General features: G+C 34.0%; 1 protein-coding gene across 7 annotated transcripts in view; it reads left to right on the top strand.

Moving 5' to 3' along the window:
• Positions 1–19177, top strand: part of LOC135687950 (uncharacterized) — a 106614-nt gene that overhangs the window by 15330 nt on the left and 72107 nt on the right. For all 7 annotated transcript variants that reach the window (XR_016144955.1, XR_010516318.2, XR_016144954.1 and 4 more), the window contains exon 3: positions 10049–10228. The gene's annotated coding sequence lies outside the window, so the exon portion shown is untranslated. The remainder of the gene's footprint in view (positions 1–10048; positions 10229–19177) is intronic.

Raw genomic sequence — 19177 nt, 5'->3', positions numbered from 1 at the left:
TGGTTCGGTTCGGTTCGGTTCGGTTCGGTTCGGTTCGGTTCGGTATGGTTCGGTTCGGTTCCGTTCGGTTCACTTTGATTTGGTTTTGGGATTTTGACCATATTCAACTGATTCCAATTTTATAGGACTCGCTTTTAGTGATCACAGGTGAGCATCTGAACTCTCAATTAGAACTGCCAATGTTTTGGCAAATTTATCCTGAAAAACTTTGTACTTAGGCTCATTTTAGAATTACATTATCGCTTTTGAAAGTTTCGAAATACCATTCTGTTAATTTTAGGAATACGGTTCGTGCTTGTCTTTTTATTTTTAGTTACAATTCTTTTTTGCATTCCTGTTTCGCTTGACTTTGCTCAGGCTGTCAACATTGTTATTAAATAACGACAGAGGTCATGAAATAAATGCAAAAATTAGAAATAACAATGGTTTATAAAAATAGATATATATATTTCAATTTGTTACTTGTGACTTAACTATTATCTACTTGACACTTAACTATTTCTAGACTTTCTACAAAAATTCTGATAATTTGACAACCAGACAGGAATGTCAGAGCCATTTAAAAGTTATTCGCAAAAAGATGATATGTATAGAAGAAAAGGAGATTTTACCAAAGGTTCTAACTGAGACAATTCTTAGAAAAAAGACATTTAACCCACATTTTTGGGGGAATATTTGCACCTTTTGCCCTCCAAACTTCCCTGCATTTCAACGTCCCTGCACTTGGAGGATTATTATTGTTATTATAAAACACTCTTTTCTCAAATAAATTTACTTAGTGTAACACATGGTTTCTAGTCGAATTGTTTTTGCAAGGCAAGTCTATCTTTTGCTAGTTCACGAGCTTCTTTCAATATCCGTTTTCCTTAGAGGAGAGTTATACAAAATTATTTGGTATCGGAACTGCAACAGTTAAGTTTCTGTCCACCAGAAAGTTTATTTTAATATACTTTGTTGGCATTTTTGATACAGAGTTGCAAAAAGGCAGAAATAGATATCAAAAGCGGTATGATTGGGCAATCCCCACAGATATATGCTCGCCTTTCTGATTGGCCTATTTCGATCCACAACTTAGTATCTATAAATCCTAGCCTAGAATTTTCTGTCTATGTTCTGGCGTTTATACTCCGAAAAGTGTGAAACGAAAAGCTTCAGTATGTTCTAAAACGTTTGCTTTTTTCAAAGCCATTTTTAGGAACTTGATTATGGATTATGATTAGAAAGATTTTGTTGTGATTCTTTACAACTAAAAAGATAGTGTTAATTGATTTTATAGCATGAAATATTTAGAGTTTCGAAAGTTATTCTAATGTGAATTGTAGATTAACATTGAAAAACGTAAACTGAACGTAAAAGTGCACATTAATTTCAAATATTGTTGTGTTTATATATGATTTTTTCATTGATAAAGAATAAAATATGCTGTAATCTAGCCTTATAAAACACATATTCGAAGGGGACATAATTGCTATTAAATTAGAAAGTTTAAAACAACGCTTTCCACTAGTAAAAATTTTTTGAAAGCCTTGTGAAGTATGTTCGCCGGACATAATTAGTCATGTTATTTGGTATTCATCATGAAGGTTCTAATTTCCAACCTTTCAATTTAAGTTTTTTTAAATTTTTAACAAATTGTACCAAAAACTTGTGCCTTTATATCTATACTGCCTTTTCTTTCTTGTGTCATTGCAAATTGTGCTAAGACAAAACGAAATAATATGGCGCTACCTCATGAACAGCTATAAAGCTACATTTTTTGAATAGTTTGGCGTCTTCTTAGAAGGGACGGGCTTCTTAAACAGAGCTTGTCGTCATATGAGATTAAAGTTGAATTTGCCCTTGACGAATTAAATTGATTAGTCAGTTTATTATAGTTTTGTTTAATCCTGTAAGTCAAAACATATGGAAAAACGAGGAGCAGTATTTCTTGGCTTTTAAGTTTATTTCAAATCAACACAACTCCAATTTATAAGCTTTCCATAAAAAGATCGTAAGGACTCAATATTTGGATATCAGGCAGCTACATGTTAGTACTTCTCCTCTACTAACAAAACAAAACAAGCAAAACAAAACAAAATAAAACAAAACAAATACAAAACAAAACAAATACAAAAACAAAACTAACAAAAAAAACAAAACTAACAAAAAAAACAAAACTAACAAAAAAAACGAAACGAAACGAAACAAAACGAAAAGAAAACCAAACAAAACCAAACCAAACCAAACCAAACCAAACCAAACCAAACCAAACCAAACAAAATAAAACGAAACAAAAACCAAACCAAACCAAACCTTACCTAACCTAACCTAACCTAACCAAACCAAACCTTACCTAACCTAACCTAACCCAACCTAACCTAACCTAACCTAACCTAACCTAACCTAACCTAACCTAACCTAACCAAACCTAACCAAACCAAACCAAACCAAACCTAACCAAACCAAACCAAACCTAACCTAACTAAACCAAACCAAACCAAACCAAACCAAACCAAACCAAACCAAACCAAACCTAACCTAACTAAACCTAACCTAACCTAACCAAACCTAACCAAACCTAACCTAACCTAACTAAACCAAACCAAACCAAACCAAACCAAACCAAACCAAACCAAACCAAACCTAACTAAACCAAACCTAACCAAACCTAACCCATCCAAAGATCTTGTGATTGTGATGCTTGGGAGAAAGTTGTTTGGTATTAGAAGGTGCATGTTAACAAAATTAAGAGAGAAGCGATTTTGCCTTGCATTTTGGATACGGTACTTGTCATGGAAATGTCCACCCTCTTTTAATCGTTTCTTGCACCTTGCTTTTTTCCTTGTTGAAAAATTAATTCATTATTTGTTAAACGCTCAAACATTTTTTTATTAGGTATACCACTGCGAATGCCTCCTTCTAGTTGAGGTACTCGCAGAAACAAGTTCCTGAAAGCAGACATTCCACTTCAATTGACACTTTTTGTGGTATCATAGTTTTCTAGATACTTTACCACACTTTAAGAGTCTTGTACCTCTGCTTTGCATAGAAATTGGGTAAATACGCTTTCCTACATTTTTATTTTTATTAACTGACATGCATCTTATGTCTTTACTGTCTTACTTTAAACTGAAACATGTAAGTTTTTTCTTATGTTCTGCTATTATGCGAAATGGTATTTAAATGACCTCTTTTTCAGTCATGTTTGGAATTCTTGTGCATACGATCTCCAATTCATGCTCTTGTAGGGTTGAATGAAGTAACCAACAAATGCATGAATAAAGTCTGGATAATTAATAGTAAATTTAAGCTAAATTTTTTCCGTGATCAAAAAAGGCATCTTGTTTAGTTCTCGACCTTTCCTTGTTTTGTCAGCTTAATAATAGAATGTTTCATAAGACTTCAATCGACTGCAGATGGCGAAGGGCGTGGATTTGGCTTTGCTTTGTCTAGTCACAGAAAGAGCGATAAAGTTGTTGTCAGGAAGACAGGAGTGAAGGGATTGTCAGTGTCACATCAGATAACAGAGGCTAGATGAAAGGTGATTAAATCTTAATGAACCTTTAAGGGCATATCATTTTGCCTTGAAAGCCAATAAGGTTCCAGTTTCGGAACAATACTATTTAACAAAGCTATGTAATATTATTGAGTAAAACGAAGCTATTCAATATCATTGCATATTGAGAATTTACAATTCACTAACGAGCAAACGACATTACAAGATGATAGTGCAAGGAGCATGAAAATGCATTGCAACACTGCAACTATTACAATAAACATCACATTACATGGTTATAATAATTACTAATTACATAGTTACACTTAATATACATACTACTTAAGATAGATACTAATACAAATACAAGAAGAAAAAATTTAAAGAGCTACATTAACAAAGAAGTAGCGCTGCAGTGACAACTGCATACAACGAACCTCAGAATATCATAGGAATATTATTGCTTATATTGCTTACATGCTTATATTATTGCTGGTATTTTATGTGTAGTTCAGGATGATTGTAATTTAGTACTTCGAGTTTCGCACTTAATATGATCAAAATACAACAAAAATATAACTATAAATGCAAAAAGAAGAGTAGTTATTTTATTCGGCGAAAATATCTTGTCCGGTCTTCCGTTAACTTTATCCAAGCAGACTCCTTCTAAACTCCCGTCAAAATTGATTTCGCCAAGATTAAATTTTCTCTTTGTTCTTGTAGCTTTAAATTTTTTCAGCCCCTACACCAGATCTAAGCAAAAGCAGAGGTACGTCCTTAAACTAAAAGAAAAGACTAAAAACCACGTTTGTTCTGTAATAGAAACCCTAAATTTTGCAGGGTAATCTATACCTGGCCTATGTTTACGTAGAAAATTTACAAACTAGGAATCAGGTAGACCAAATATGATTCCTTTGCTTAAAATATCCTTTTAAACACTGGGTTATTTTGGTGTTCTCTTTGAATCTTTATGCGAAAGTACCGCGCACTTTCATACCTATGTATAGATATCTACCTTTTTTAAATACCGCTTAATGCTATTTACGCAGAGTAATGTAACTATCGTAAAGCCTTTTTGTATTTGTTGTATTGCAACAACGCATGGATAATTTTCAGGTTAAACATCAACGCAATTCTTATCTCATAGTATCATTTTTTCTCAAAGCTAGGCCAATATCTTTTTTGTTTTGTTTGTCGTAATGGAAGGACAGCTCAAATTTTGCTGAAACCACCTAACCTTATCAATGTTATGAATATCATTTATTCAGAAATTTTAACTGAAGTTAATTGAACATTTTGAAGTCCCAATCAGTTCTTACTTGGAAAGCTGACTATCTTTTTCTAAACGATTTTGGTTTTTTGTTTCGCGATGCTGTGATCAAAAGATCTCTATTAAAATGAGCTAATGAATACATCAAAGTTTAATGCCTATAATCCATGCTTTTGTTAGTGTTGTACTTTTACATCAAGTTCATTTACAAACTGTTCTGTAGGAATGTTGTTTATATGTTTTCGTTATATGAAAAACAAATTATTTATTGCTGAACTCCTTTATGGATAATACTGTTTATCCTTTTGAATCAAGGATGTCTTGGATATTTAGATACAATTCTGATTAAATAATCTGTTTTATTTCTCGAATCGCAATCTTTGTTTAATTATCCTCGCAAATTGTCATTTGCAAAGACGTTTTCTGTATTTCGATTGGATCTAGTGCTTGTTTATCTTTGAGGTCCAGATTATAGGCCCAAAAGCGATCTTGGCATGACCTGTCGTCAGTGACCTCGTTGAAGCATGATGTTCGCAAAACGTCATATTCAAAAGGCTTTCAATAACGAAGTGTTGTAAACACGGATTACTAGAAAGAGTGCCTACACGAACTTTAATAGGCTTAAAATTCTTGAAATGTACGTCTTACGTGAATGCTTGGTAGATATCTACCATATACCGTTATTCCGATCCGGTTCCGAGGACAACTTTGGTCTCTTCCCACGCTCTTCGGCTGATGTAATGAGTTTAATCAACACCAACTGGTGTGCTGGGAAAATTCTGTTTCTTGTTTTAAAAATATTGGTCAAAGACAAGCCATTTGTAAAAGTGCATAGATCAATCGAAAACATCTTGTGTGATCGAATTCTAGAGCTGACAGGATTTTCGATAATTGTATAATGTGGTTTCCTCCTTCGCGTTGCTTTTCAAATGTGGCACAAAATGAAAACCTCACGTATGCTATTAAAACCGTTAAGAACTTTGCCGATACATTGATATGAACTTTATGTTTCTTGCGCAGGAAACCACCTCTTGTCTTAAATACAATACCTAAGTTAATTTTTGCTGCTTTCAAAGATTTACACAGCAAAAGTATGTGATCTATTGTTCGAAATGTCCGATATTGAAACAAAAATGTTTTTCTGAAACTTGCTGACGAGGATTTTACTCTATTCTTACCGTGTTTTAATCTTTAATTCTTTGAAACCTGATTTATTATGATACAAAACAATGAATTGATTTTCAGGGCTTGTAGGGCGGTAAGTCAAAGAACTACGATTGAGGCTATGCATTGAATGGCCACATAATTTGATATTTTAAACGTAAAATATTATAAGAAAATGAAATTATTAAGCTGGGTATGTTTAGTCTTAAGTTAAAGATATAACGGAACGACGAATCTATATATTTTATCTTGAAATGAAAACAGTAATTAACCTCATTGTTTACAAACGCAAACCAATGAAAGTTAAACAAACAAATTTTCGTGTTATATCAAATGTTCTCTTTCAACCAAGCCTTTATCTATTACTCACCACCATTGATACGATAATAAAACATTTTTGTCTTATTTTATTTGTTTTGTAAACATCAAATGTTTCATATATTGTTGTTTAAACATTTTATTCTTATTTGAATTGTGACAAGCAGGACATGAAGATTACCAATTTCTGAAATTGCTTTTTGATGCGATCAACCTGTCTATTGCTAACGTAATCAACTTCAAGATAGCTTTTAAAAATATATCAAATCAGTTTATTTTAAAGTCAAGCTTAGCCACTTTTCAAATACATTAGAATGACACATGTGACGTCGTACCTCGATAATTCAAGAATGTATATAGTTTAATTAGAATTTACGTTTGGTTGGCAATGCAATAAGAGTTCTCCTAATAACACCAAAGTCAATCTTATTGGTTTTTTTATTGGCTCAAGTTGGGTTTATTCTTGTAATTTGTTTAAAGGCTGGCTTTGGTCGGCTTTCGTCAAATATTATGTTTCAATATTTTTTCAGATTGATTGGAATCGGCGAATCAAAATTTTCTTTATCAAATTTCGTCCTGGAATGCAATTCTTTTCTTGGTATATTAATGTAAGCTGAATTAGGATCATATGGAGCAATATAAGATGCTCAGTTAGTTTTAATACGTTTTAGATGATATAAAACCAAATAAGATGCAACATCACTAGGTATGATGACATTGATGCACACCATTGGTAACATTGATTGTCCTTTCCGCTCTCTATTTGCCACGAGTATCTCTATTTTGCGACTCAAAGAAAAAACTCAAGATAAAAATTATCATCATTTTGGCGTCTGTCCAGAGCAACACTTCCATCAACTGAGTCGTTTATAGTGTCTAAATATCACGTCTAAACATCTATCTCTACCGTCTCATTACCTGTGCTCAAAGCCTTTTTCGTGACAACTGCAATTATTTCTTTTATTGAGTTCCTTCATTTCTATGGTAAATAACAGCCCTTTTTCAAAAGTTATGAAACGTTAAGATAGCAGGCTTTGAAGAAAGCAAACACTTTGCAACATATTGGCCAAAAGCTTTTTCGTCTGACAATCCTCAGAGCATTAAACAAGAGAATAAGGGTCCGAAAGAACACGATGAAAAATATATACCCAGTTGTGGATCGAAATAGGGCAGTCAGAAAAACTCAAGCACAAGACCGGTATAGTTGACCAATTAGTGTCTCCATGCCTAAAGAAAAATTACCACTGGAGTCCAAGAGAGAAAACGAATTCCTTCTGTCTACACAATGGCGGCTTTTTTAGAAAAGTTAGGAATTTTCATAATTTTTGATATCCATTAGTATTTTAGGATTGAAAAAGTTAGTCCAGACACTTAAATATCAATAAGCTTGTTTTAGATTTCGAAAACTTCATTCGTCAGCGTTTAGACCTTGTTAAATTTTTATATACTTGCCACGTTTCTGTTTATATGAACCTGACGCGCCTTACAGTTTTAAACAGTGTCTTTCGCTCATTCTTTCTTCTTTTGTGGTACCTGATATTGAAAGATCTTTACAGAGTTTCAACCTTTCTTCCAAAATGATCACGTTATTTTCAATAGGGACTGCCCTTGTAGGAATGAATGCCCATACAAACGTCGACAAGAGATCTTTTATTCGAGAACATCTGCATCCTAACGATGCCTAGCAGAATCATTTCTTTGGTTTCTTTCCGACGTCCGCATGCCCGTATGACAAAGATTTTCATTCATTCTTAACAGAAACTTTTCTATAGATTTATAAGTTATAAATAATTCAAATAACCATTTTTGCCACCATTGCCGCAAACTCAAGCCAAAATTACGAACCCTGTGGTCTGTTGCATTTCAAGATTCATTGTTCGCCACTATAACGAAACTCCAGTATTTCCCTACAGCCTCATCATATCAAATATCTTTATAAATTTATTTTTTCTCTGTAAAAATCTAGATTTTCAAGTATCCTTACTTCTCGTTATTATCATTTCAAATCCCAGCCACTTGTCTCTACAGAGAAAAGTTACCTCAAGTTTCCTATCTTAGAAAAAAGGTACTGGAAAACCAAAAGAGGTTACTTAGTTTCTAAATAACAAGAAATAGTTTAGGCAAAAGAGTGGATGCTTGTCTGACATCCTTCTATCTCTAGCAGTCCTCCTCTGTTCATTCAACCTGTTCTCGTAACCTCGGTTATTTTGTCACCAGAAAGATTTTCCGTCAACATAAGGCTCGTGACATCAAAAGCTATCAATAAGTGACTGTATGCGCATAGAAGCGGTTTGAAAACCACCTATGAAGCTTTATTATCAAGGGAAGCTGTCACACTAGGATCAATACTGTCGCCTTTACTGTTTGGTCTTTATCCATGTTGAAGTAAATCTTCACAATACGTGAAATGCTAGCTTTCATTCGCAAAGTCTGAGAAATTCGCTTCTTAAAGTCAAATAATTTGATATTTTGAAGCTAAAAAGGCATTTAAGTGTCGCAATTAAATGTATTGTTGAATTGCGCTTCGAGTCATGCGCATTCTGTTTCCTAAGCTGTAATTGTGAAAGATGTAAATTTTATATGTTGGCTTGATGTAGTATATATTGCTTCAAGTGTGACTTACTGTAAATAGAAATGAAAGTTAATCTTCTATTGGCTTTTCTACATGCTTTTATGTATAGAACAGGTTGATTCTAATTTGCAGCCGTAAATAAATAAATCATCATTGAAGCGTGTTCATCTCGTGGCATACCTCACTGTACATAGATGCATCAGTGTTGAAGAAACTTCCATTAAAACCATCTGCAATCAGTATATATGAATATTAGCATCATCATTATCGCATTTAGATTGAAACTCAAAGTAGAAACTTTGAACCATTTTTCTTGTTGTCATGTTTTTCATGAACATAAATTTTGATTATATGGATGTTTAAACAATTGTTGCTCTCTGGTAGAGACATAACAAGTAAATGTAATAAGAGGGTACCCTATAAGTTTTTCGGGGAAACAAGGAGTTGTCATTTTCTAGAGTGGTGAATCGGGAATTGGCAAATTATTGTGAGCCCGGAAATAGTATATCGGGAAATGATAACACCGGGTTTTGGGAATTGATGGACGGGAATCGGGAATCGGGCCTAAAAAAGTAGCGGGAATTCGGGAACCAGGGAACCTGTTGGGTATCCTGTAATAACAAACTGATAAGCAACGAAGAAGTTGTTTATTTGTTGTCTAATTATTGTATTGTGCCTAAAACTCAGAGCTGCAACTTGCAACAGTCCAGTTCTTTGCACTAAAGCGTGGTTTATGATTGCTTCTTGTCACCGGGCATCCATTTTAATTGGATGTTTGCGTTTCTTTGCATTTCACCGCTTGACAAAACGGCTCATGTCTATGTTATTACAACATTTAATCTTTTTAAATATCTTATCATCAAATATTATTGTTGTATATTCTAAGAATGATGATTTTCTCCTTCTTGCGCTTCTGATCAGCCTTGCTATGACATTGCTTTATAAACATCAATTTTTGCCGTTAATTTTATCATACCCTAGTGTTTGTTATATTGTTTACATAAGATATTTGTTCATGCCAAATGTTTTAATTATATTAAAATGCATTGGTAAAGCATCGTTATAAATAGTAAGTCTTTTGTTAAACAATGCTCTTTTTGTGGATGAAATCCATGTCTAAATAGCGACAAAGAAAAGGCCTAAATTTGCGAGCTCTGTATGAAAATTTGCGAGCACATTTTATCTTAGTTATCAAAAGCCTTTCTTGGTCCAATGACGTATATAATTTCAATTTCTATTATTGATGCAGCTGCCCGTAGTCCAACAAGCCCAGCACAATATCATGCAAAACAGAAGACAAGGATGGAGATACATACATCTCAAATGACACACAGTAAAATGTCACTATTACGAACTCTAAAGGAGCCAAGAAAAGATACGTTGTTGGACAGAAGGAACATGTATTTTGAAGAATTCTAAGGGGAAACAGGTCAGTATATCCTTTTTAATTGCGCATAGAGTTTTTTAACAAACTGTTAATGGAATGACAATACTGTGAATTAAGCTAACAGATAGTTAACTTGACAGGTTTTCATCATTAATGTTTGATAATGAAGCATAATTATGAATTATTGAGAATTATTGATGTTAGTTTTTTTGGTGGGTAGCGATGTATTTCTGGAAAAAGTCTTTTCACTATTGGCAAATGATCTTTGGGGTACAAAACTTAAAAATGTCTTTGAAAAAAACATTCTTTTTAAATCACACTAAAGCTTTTCGTCTGACACTCTTCAGAGGATAAAACGTCATAACATAGATCGAAAAATCTAGGCTAGGAAATTTATATACTCATTTGTTGATCGAAATAAGCCAATCAGAAACGCGAACACATGACTGTTGAGGTTGCCCAATCAGTGCCGTTTGGTTATTGAAAATGTTTGTTCAAATTCAACATTTTCAATAGGCAAGCGGGACTGATGATGAACTTTGTAGCTTTATCATCAACGTAGAAACTTTCAAACTTTTTTTGGAAATAATCTGTCATTTTATCCCTAGAAAGGGAACTGTTTTTTTTCTTTTCAGAATATATTCTTAAATTACTTCATTGGTGAATAAATTTGTATTTTCTGTCATCTTTTTGGTCAATCTAAATTGTTTTTGCATCAGACTTTAGTAGGTTGTCTTGTGTTTGTGATTTGTAGAATCTATCTTGAATTTTTGAATATTATGTTGAAATGGAATCTTCATGTTCACTGCGATGGTCGTAGGATTGCTGTTTTTTCGTACACTCTTTTGGCATTATCTTGACTGTGAATTTTTTTGGAAATATATCAGAAATAATGAGTATTAACAAAAGATTGACTGAATATTTTAGCTTTGTGATTGCCACGGTCTTACGTTTCTTATTAAAAAACTTTTGAACGCTTCACTCTAACCCTGTTTGTTTTGAAGTATCTTTTTACAGACACAAATCAGCTTTTAAGATTTGCTGACTAATCTTTCAAGCTTCGGTTTGTGTGAGCTCTGAATATAATTTCAACTTTCAAATTTTGCAATTCGTTCTGTCTCATGAATAACTCATGGTCACTCTTCGATTGCGTATAAATCACATTCACGTCAAACTTTCCAAATCGCTTTTCTGGTTGCAATTCTCTTGTATGTTATGGCTTGCTCATGTCCAGACCTCCAATATTATATCATTACGAGGTTTTCGTTTATAAGGCATTAACGGAAGTGTCTGCTGCATGCCTTTCGCTCAGATACCTAAATCTTTCAGCTGCTTAAATATCTAAATCAATCTAATACTAGAATGAAATTAGGCAATAAACATATTTTTTTTAACACTTCACTTTAGATGACCGCATATGTCTCTCATCATTGCTATACCATATCTTTAGAAATAACCTAAATGTTTGCCGTTTGGTGTTTCTTTCAAGCAGTCACAGGTTTGTTTTTTGATACAAAGAAGCTTTGCTTATCGAGCATGGCAGTGGTCATACTTCTTCTTGTCAAGTAAACTCCTAACAGGGAGGCAAAAGCGTATTGGAACGACTAGAACAGACTGCCGAACGTCAGTATTGAAACCATATACCAAAATAATGAACTCTGCCTTCTAGTGATTCCAAGCGATAACTGCAATTATTTTCTGAAACGCCGAGTATCTAGATGCAGGTGATCAGATGATGAAATGCTACCATAGAATTTGGTCCTATTTCGTGGTTCGTAAATCTGAATTCACAGTATAAATTTCGAGCTCTTGTATTTGCAGCTATCAGATTAGACAAAGTAATTGATTTGAACTGCAATTCCTTTGTGTATGGCTCCTGTCTAAATACTGAGCTATTAGGCAACCTTTGCGACCATCCTTTCTTTGTCCAGGCATAATTTACTATATCTCTCTTTCAATCAGTCACTGCGTTTCAAGCATATTCTTTTTCTTTTCATTTTCTCTTTCCGTATTATTTTCAATGTGGTTTTATGTGTTATAAATGGTATTAAAACTGCTATTATTCATATTTGCTTGTAGACTAGCAACTCACGTCCTGTATCCAGTTAAACTGGAACTTTTATTACATTTGAAGGACCTACAAAACTTGTTCGCTTCCACTTTCAACAAAAGCTGCAAAGTTGGTATGCATTCCTGAAACGGCTTTTTTTTATTTGACAGAAATCAATATTCTGAGACATGGTTAATTTTGACGCCTTTTAGCAAAATTAAGTCCTTCGTCAAAGTTGGTTTATACAAGGGTCCCAGCGTCCATTCAGTCACACAATTTGCTACTGTTTTAAATAGCAAACGCTACTGGTCATTGTTGCAACATAGATTGTTTACAGGTATGAAGACTAATTGATCTCAAGAGCAGTTGCTGGTTGTTTGAACGATATTCTATGTTATCACCTATTCATTATATGGTCGGTAACCCTTGAGACCCCCAGCCACAAAGATAATAAGCAATGAATAGTTAAAAAGAAAATATAAATGAGTCTAGTTACAGGTAATTGAGCTACCAATCCCCCTGATTTTGATATATTGGAAAAAGCTATTGACTGGAATCTATATTTGAGGCAGGTGGCATGATATTACTTATTCTAGTGACCTCATCGCGTATTGTTGCCACAAAAGAATTTCTGCACACCTCAGGGTATATTGCATTTGCAACAAGTGCACATTTCCGTCATATTGGCGATAGACAGGTCACTGACACAGGAGTACAAGCAATTTTTTCATCAAATGACCTCATTTTGAAATCGAGGTTTTGATGCCTAATCTTACTATTTCAATTCGAAACCATCGGGGGCCTGCATCATCGGGGGGCTAATTCTGTTTATAAGTGCCGTATTTGTGAAGCGTTGTTTGCTATACCTCTTTCTTTCCTTTCATTGTCCAATCCTTTGCAAAGTTTTTATTTACCTATTTTTACCTGTATTTTCGCTTGTTATCTCAGAATGCCGTAAAAGTGTCAATTTTGCTACATTTTTCAACTCAGTCGAAAAATTGAAAAAGGTATTTGAAAACAAATCACTTGTTTTGAGGTCAAATAGCTTGTTAAACTGAGTAAAGTTACGGTAAATAATTTAATTTTTAAGTATGGTACTTATTTAAAGCCAATTTTTATGTTCCTTAAATTAGGTCGTGTAAATTACAGAAGTCCGTATTGCACATTGGTGACTATTAATCGAATGTTGTTTTTGCAGTACTTTCTGTTGTTTATCTATTATTCAATTTTCTGTTTCACTTGTTTGCAGCGATAATGAATTACCTAGGAAACACCTTTAGTGGAACTTGTGATATTCTTACAGTTTATCGACACTGTTTTGCGATAAATTTTGATCACTTTATCTTGTCAGAATACTGGGGATAAAGAGCCTAATTCAATGGGTAGATAAGCAACATAAAATAGCCTTCCCGCTTAATCTTATCTTTGTTTATTTATTATTTATATGACCTCAAGAAAAGAGAAAACAAACAAAGTTTATGAGATGAGCTGAGATCTTGCGTTTCAGAGTATCTGAAATCGGTTTAAAGTTTGTTATTTTATGGATTATTTACATCTGCTCTGAGCCGTTCTAATTGTGACATATTGGCTTTATTTGATGTAATTTTAAAGAAAAACGCAACCACTTCTCTCCACGTTTACGTAGAAAGCGTTTGCTGTAATCAGATTTCTGTTCGACAAAGCGGTTCTTAAAGGCATTGAGACGTGGTAAATAGGCCTTCTCTACAGGGGGTCATTTGCTTACAGCGTGATCGCTGTAACTTCATATGATATCAGCATCGATTGTTGACATCTTGCTATTGGCAGAAGTTCTTTTGTCAACCAGTACGAGGCAACTTCATGTGATCAGTATCAGACCAACCTTATCTTGTATTTTTTGTATTCGTTTGTACCTAGCATATGAATGAAGATAGTTTTTAGGACACTGGGAAGCTTATGTTTATCGAGCAGTGTCCTGGTCTTTCCTCTCGATGTGAGCACACCTCGTGATTCCTACGCCTGGAATTGCAGAGAGCTGGTGACTTTCCTCACTCTTGGTGAAAGTTTGGTCATGCCAGGGACTCGAACCACGGACCCGTGGGTCCGTAGTTAGCGCCTCCAACAACTGAGTCACCCTCGCACTCCAACTCAACCAATAGCACAGCAGCACGAAAATTATGACTAAGCGTATTTTCGACGTTTGGTTGGGTATAACTTCTCCTTTTACCATTAGTAAATGCCTCCCTTGGTCCACTTTAACCTGAAAAAGGCAAGTGGTATGATGGAACTCTAATAAAGCTATTTTTTAAAGCATCTAGTATAGAGAAGTTAAAAGTATATGTAACAATGACAATGGTATGCCGAAGTCTTGAAAAATCGTTTTGAGAACAATATTCATTTTCTATTCGCCTCTGTATTTTTATAGATTATTCCCTTGAGTCCGAACCATGATAAGGTTTAAATTGCTAAGAAATGTTATACTTTTAATTTGTTACAATACTCAAGATAGAAAACCTGTTATCAAGAGATTCAGACCGAATAGTTTGATTATAAAAGCCTTCTGCAAACGCCCCTAATATAGCCTGTGCCCCAGTCCACAAATGCTACTGCATAACAACGTTTCCGCCAGATGTTGAAAGCAGAACGCCAGATCGGAAACCTAAAATGGCGCAAATTATTATTTGCCTGCATTGAAATCTAGTTTTTTAGGTAATGTGACTTTTGAAGGCTGTCTTGTGTTTACATGACTTTTTTTGTTCACTTACAATCGGGTTTCTGTTTTTGTAACCAACAAACAGCGTTTAGTCTTATGGCTCTATCCTATAGAAGGCCTGGAAAGTCATTTTTGCAACCATTATTTTTTTGTGGAGTCACCGTTCAGTGATTCATTTTCTACTGATCTGAAATAATTTTTGTTAATTGCCAATTTTTCATATTCATACATCATGAAAAGTCTCAGATCAATAGTTTGAATTCTCGGCAAAACCCTATGTAACAGAATAAATGAAATCCAATTTACCTCTATTGACCCTTCTACTTTGATACATATGAAAAGCTCAGTATTGACTCCTAGACTCCTGCACATTCCTTGCCTACCAAGATGTTTTTTGCTCAGTCTGAGTTAATTCCGGTTTATTTTTGGATCAAAACTTCAAGGAACATAATGAGAAACAGTGCGAGTCATGTTTTTACAATAATGGCGAAAGCCGCAAAACCTTCCCGACAGTCATTTTTAAATGTAAATTCTTAAATATTGTTCGTTTGCTAAAAACGTCAATATCTTTTATTAGTCAAATGCGCTTCTGTAATATATATGTATGTAATGTATGCCGTCTTCGTTAATTCCCCTAAAATTTATTACCAATACTTATTTCTGTATCGATCAAATAATTATTTTGTTGATATTAAGAATGCCACTTGGATGCATTTGAATATCACATTTAAACGCGCCCACCAGCATTGAACCATGAATTTTTATATTTTATTAGACCCGATTCATATGCAGGCTATGGTGTTAAATGTTTTTAGTTCAGAGAAAAGTGAGAATGTATTTTCTAAAGTAGCTATGAATCGTGTATATGGTATTGGGTATGGTCAGTATGCAAGTGGTCTGTATGCAGGTGGTCTTATTGAAGGCCAACTTTAGCTAACAGATTTTCGAACTCTTGGGTAGTGGGAAGCAAAAGTCACTCCAGGGGAGATTTACAGGAAACTGTAGTTTCAATTTAGGTGCACAGCAGTTTCTCTATTAGAGGGAAATAATTATTACCGTGGAAAAGCTGAGAGTTCTTTTTGAAGGATGGTCTATATACAAAATTGGCTTTCTCAGAATATTTAACATGACAGTTGTAGGGTATAGGCACTTGTAATACTTTGCCATTGTCATTATCTGCATTTTGCGAACTAGAATAATCTTCTGATAACATTGAATGAAATGTTTAGAATCAGTCAATGTTACGGCGATTTGTTGTTACCTATGTCCTTCCTTTTTTTATGATGGATATTTCTTGTCAGATTGATTGTTTCAATGAACGGTAACAAAACCGAAATGTGCAAATCAACTTTTACAATTAATGTTGAATCAATCACTACACTTATTATAACCATTTCTATTTACACTTCATATAAAATAGAACTATATTTTTGTTTCTTTAATGTATACATAGCAAACTGTTTTTCTAAGTGAGCTCCATGCCAAATTGCAAGATTGTTATTTATTAGAGGGACACATAATAAATTGCAAGGTATGTCTGTAGTCGTTGCTAGCCTGACAATCTAAACTGGATTAATAAACCATTAAAATCGCTATGAACAACATAATATTACATCACGTCTTTTGGTTACACCACTAATTTGTCTATTTATTGCCATGCGCCTTTTATTTTGTTTACGTAAAACGTTATCGGCTCCAACGAAGTAAATGGTATCAACGATTAAGTCAATTCGCTGGCACCATTTTCCTAGTTTACCCCATACGCTTACAAATTTCAGTATAGAAAGATTATTTTTCTTTCAAGTGTTTTTTAAAAAATTCGATGTTTGTTTATTTAATTGCTTTGTAAAATTTCGATCGACGAACTCCTTTAATCTTCAAACAACGCATCCCTAATATCGATCGGAAATTTCTGCTTTTTTGTCTTGGAGAAATATGCAGATCTTTGGGTGATGCAGACCTGTGGACATTGCAAATGTCCATTCTATGGAAGTAATTTGGCATTGTGTCTTATTATAAGTGGAAAAGGCATATCCGTCTACAAATGACCGGCGCAAATAGAATGCTAAATTTCATGCAGAGAAATCAGATCAATGATCTAACGTCTATAGAAGCACACTTCTCTTCCTGAAGTTACCGGTCATTTGATGATGTGCTACTGGGAGCATTTATCTATTTCGTTGGTTAACTAAGACAGTTCTTTATGTGTAAAAATTCATTACGGCATGCGATGCATGTTCTTCTTATATTTTCTATGTTAAGTTTACATTAATGTTGCTTTTCGCCTGAATTAGCTTCATTTTATTTGTTATGTTATATTTTTTTCTGAGATATGAACTAACAGATGATAATTATTTTCGTGGGTACTTTTCATCGCAAAAATCGAACAGGCATGGTATGCAGGAATTAGATATCGCGATATGGCCGAAACTGGTTCCACCGCCAAAATGGCCGAGACATGTTATGTAGGGAATAGATTTCGCAATTTAGCCGAAAATTTTTAAGAAACATACTGCAGCTTTAAGAAATTTCAACATTAGTGGAAACACTTGGTCCTATATAGTGTACACCTTTATTATATATTTTTGTCAATAAAAGCAGTTATTGAAACGGACACCACAGAAAGAGACAGAGAAAATAGAGTATGTAAAGTACCTTTCCTGACAGATTACATAGAGTTGGACCTCAATGGGCTTGCTGATAAAGATAAGCGAAACTCAGCGATAGAAAATCAGCGAAACTGACGAAAAGAGCTGCAACGTTGGGCCTTAAAAAATCAGAAAATTATGATCCGTAAAGACGAATATCCAAAAGACATCTTTGATAGGAGGAGTAATCATATACAGAGGGATTTGCCAGTTCAAAAGCTGCCAGACAATATTTCACTTGACTCGTTACCATAATTGGCCTTATTGATCCGCCCGTTAGAGTGTCGCCGCCCTTATCTTTAAACAAATATTTGGTTCACCCTGATATTTAGAACATAAGACGGTTAAGGTTATTGTAGAAAAAAGTTTTGATGTCAGATATAAAGTTTTAGCGTTGAATATTACTTTAAGATGATACGGTAAGGTAACTTCTCATCTTTAATAATCAAAGGATGAAAGACTTCTTTTTTTAATGAATGGTTGAAACAAGTCGTCTAATAACTGTATTTATTGCTATAAAATTATATTAAGATCAATAAATTTCTTCTCCCAATATTTATAGCCGCACGTATACACAAATGATATATTATTAAAATAATTGCACTGCAATACAGCATGAAATTTAACGTTTAAGAGATCAAAACAAACAAATGATATGAGAAAGCGCACTGTCTCAAAATAAAGTAATATGCGTCTGATCCAAAATTGGATTTCAATAATACATGTTCACAAACAATCAAAAAGCATTTAAATTTAGGACAGTTATATTTCTTGGGCAGTGGTCAAAAAGAATTTAGATAAAAGTAATTAGTGTTTTGATATCCACAAACATGCATTTTTACTTTAATCATCTGGTTGACGTCAACTAGTGCTGAAAATTATAATCTTTTGTTTTATGGAAAGAGATTAACTGCAATGGTTAAAAAGGCGAATTCTTGTTTCTAGGCGTACTTTGTAGAATATTGAGAATTCCCTGTTTTCCTAATAAATATATGTAATTCATTTTTTTTCAATCACTCTTTTGATTTGATCAACCTGCTCTTTAGCTAGCTGTACTCCCGAATTTAGTTTCGTTGGCCCTACTGTTACTTTCGTTTCAGATTTTAACTGACATTTTTCTTTAGCTTTTAATATTTTTATTCCGGTTCCTTCAAAGTCATTAAAAGCATTTGACTATCATTAGATGTCTTGAACCAAGATATTTATGACCCTTGAATTAAAAATTTGTTTGCTGTTTGTGAATAATGGTCGTTTATAAGTAAAGCTAAATTTAATTGGCCATCCCTATAAATTTTAAGTCAGCTAAATGCTGGGAATGGCTCATGTTAGGATATTCACCTGAATCGTGTAGCCAAATAGATCTCTTACCCTCAATTAGCAAGGTCACCTTGTAAAACCCGAGACTTTGACATCTAGGCCATTTTGCCTATTTTCTCCGTTTTCCAGGGAGAATTGTAACCTGGAATAATAAGGTTTATATTTCTAAAGGTGTCACTTTTCGAGATTTCTCACAGCTAGGTTATAAGTGCAGATTACTTCAATGTCACTTTTCCAGTTGCTTTCTCATAATAACGCCGGATTAAAAAAAGTCGCAGAGTGTG

Source organism: Rhopilema esculentum, chromosome 19, assembly GCF_057945365.1.
Source record: "Rhopilema esculentum isolate cy_ngs chromosome 19, ASM5794536v1, whole genome shotgun sequence".
NCBI classification, from domain to species: domain Eukaryota; kingdom Metazoa; phylum Cnidaria; class Scyphozoa; order Rhizostomeae; family Rhizostomatidae; genus Rhopilema; species Rhopilema esculentum.
Note: the sequence above shows the minus strand (reverse complement) of the source record. Positions and strands in the feature narration are given on the sequence as shown.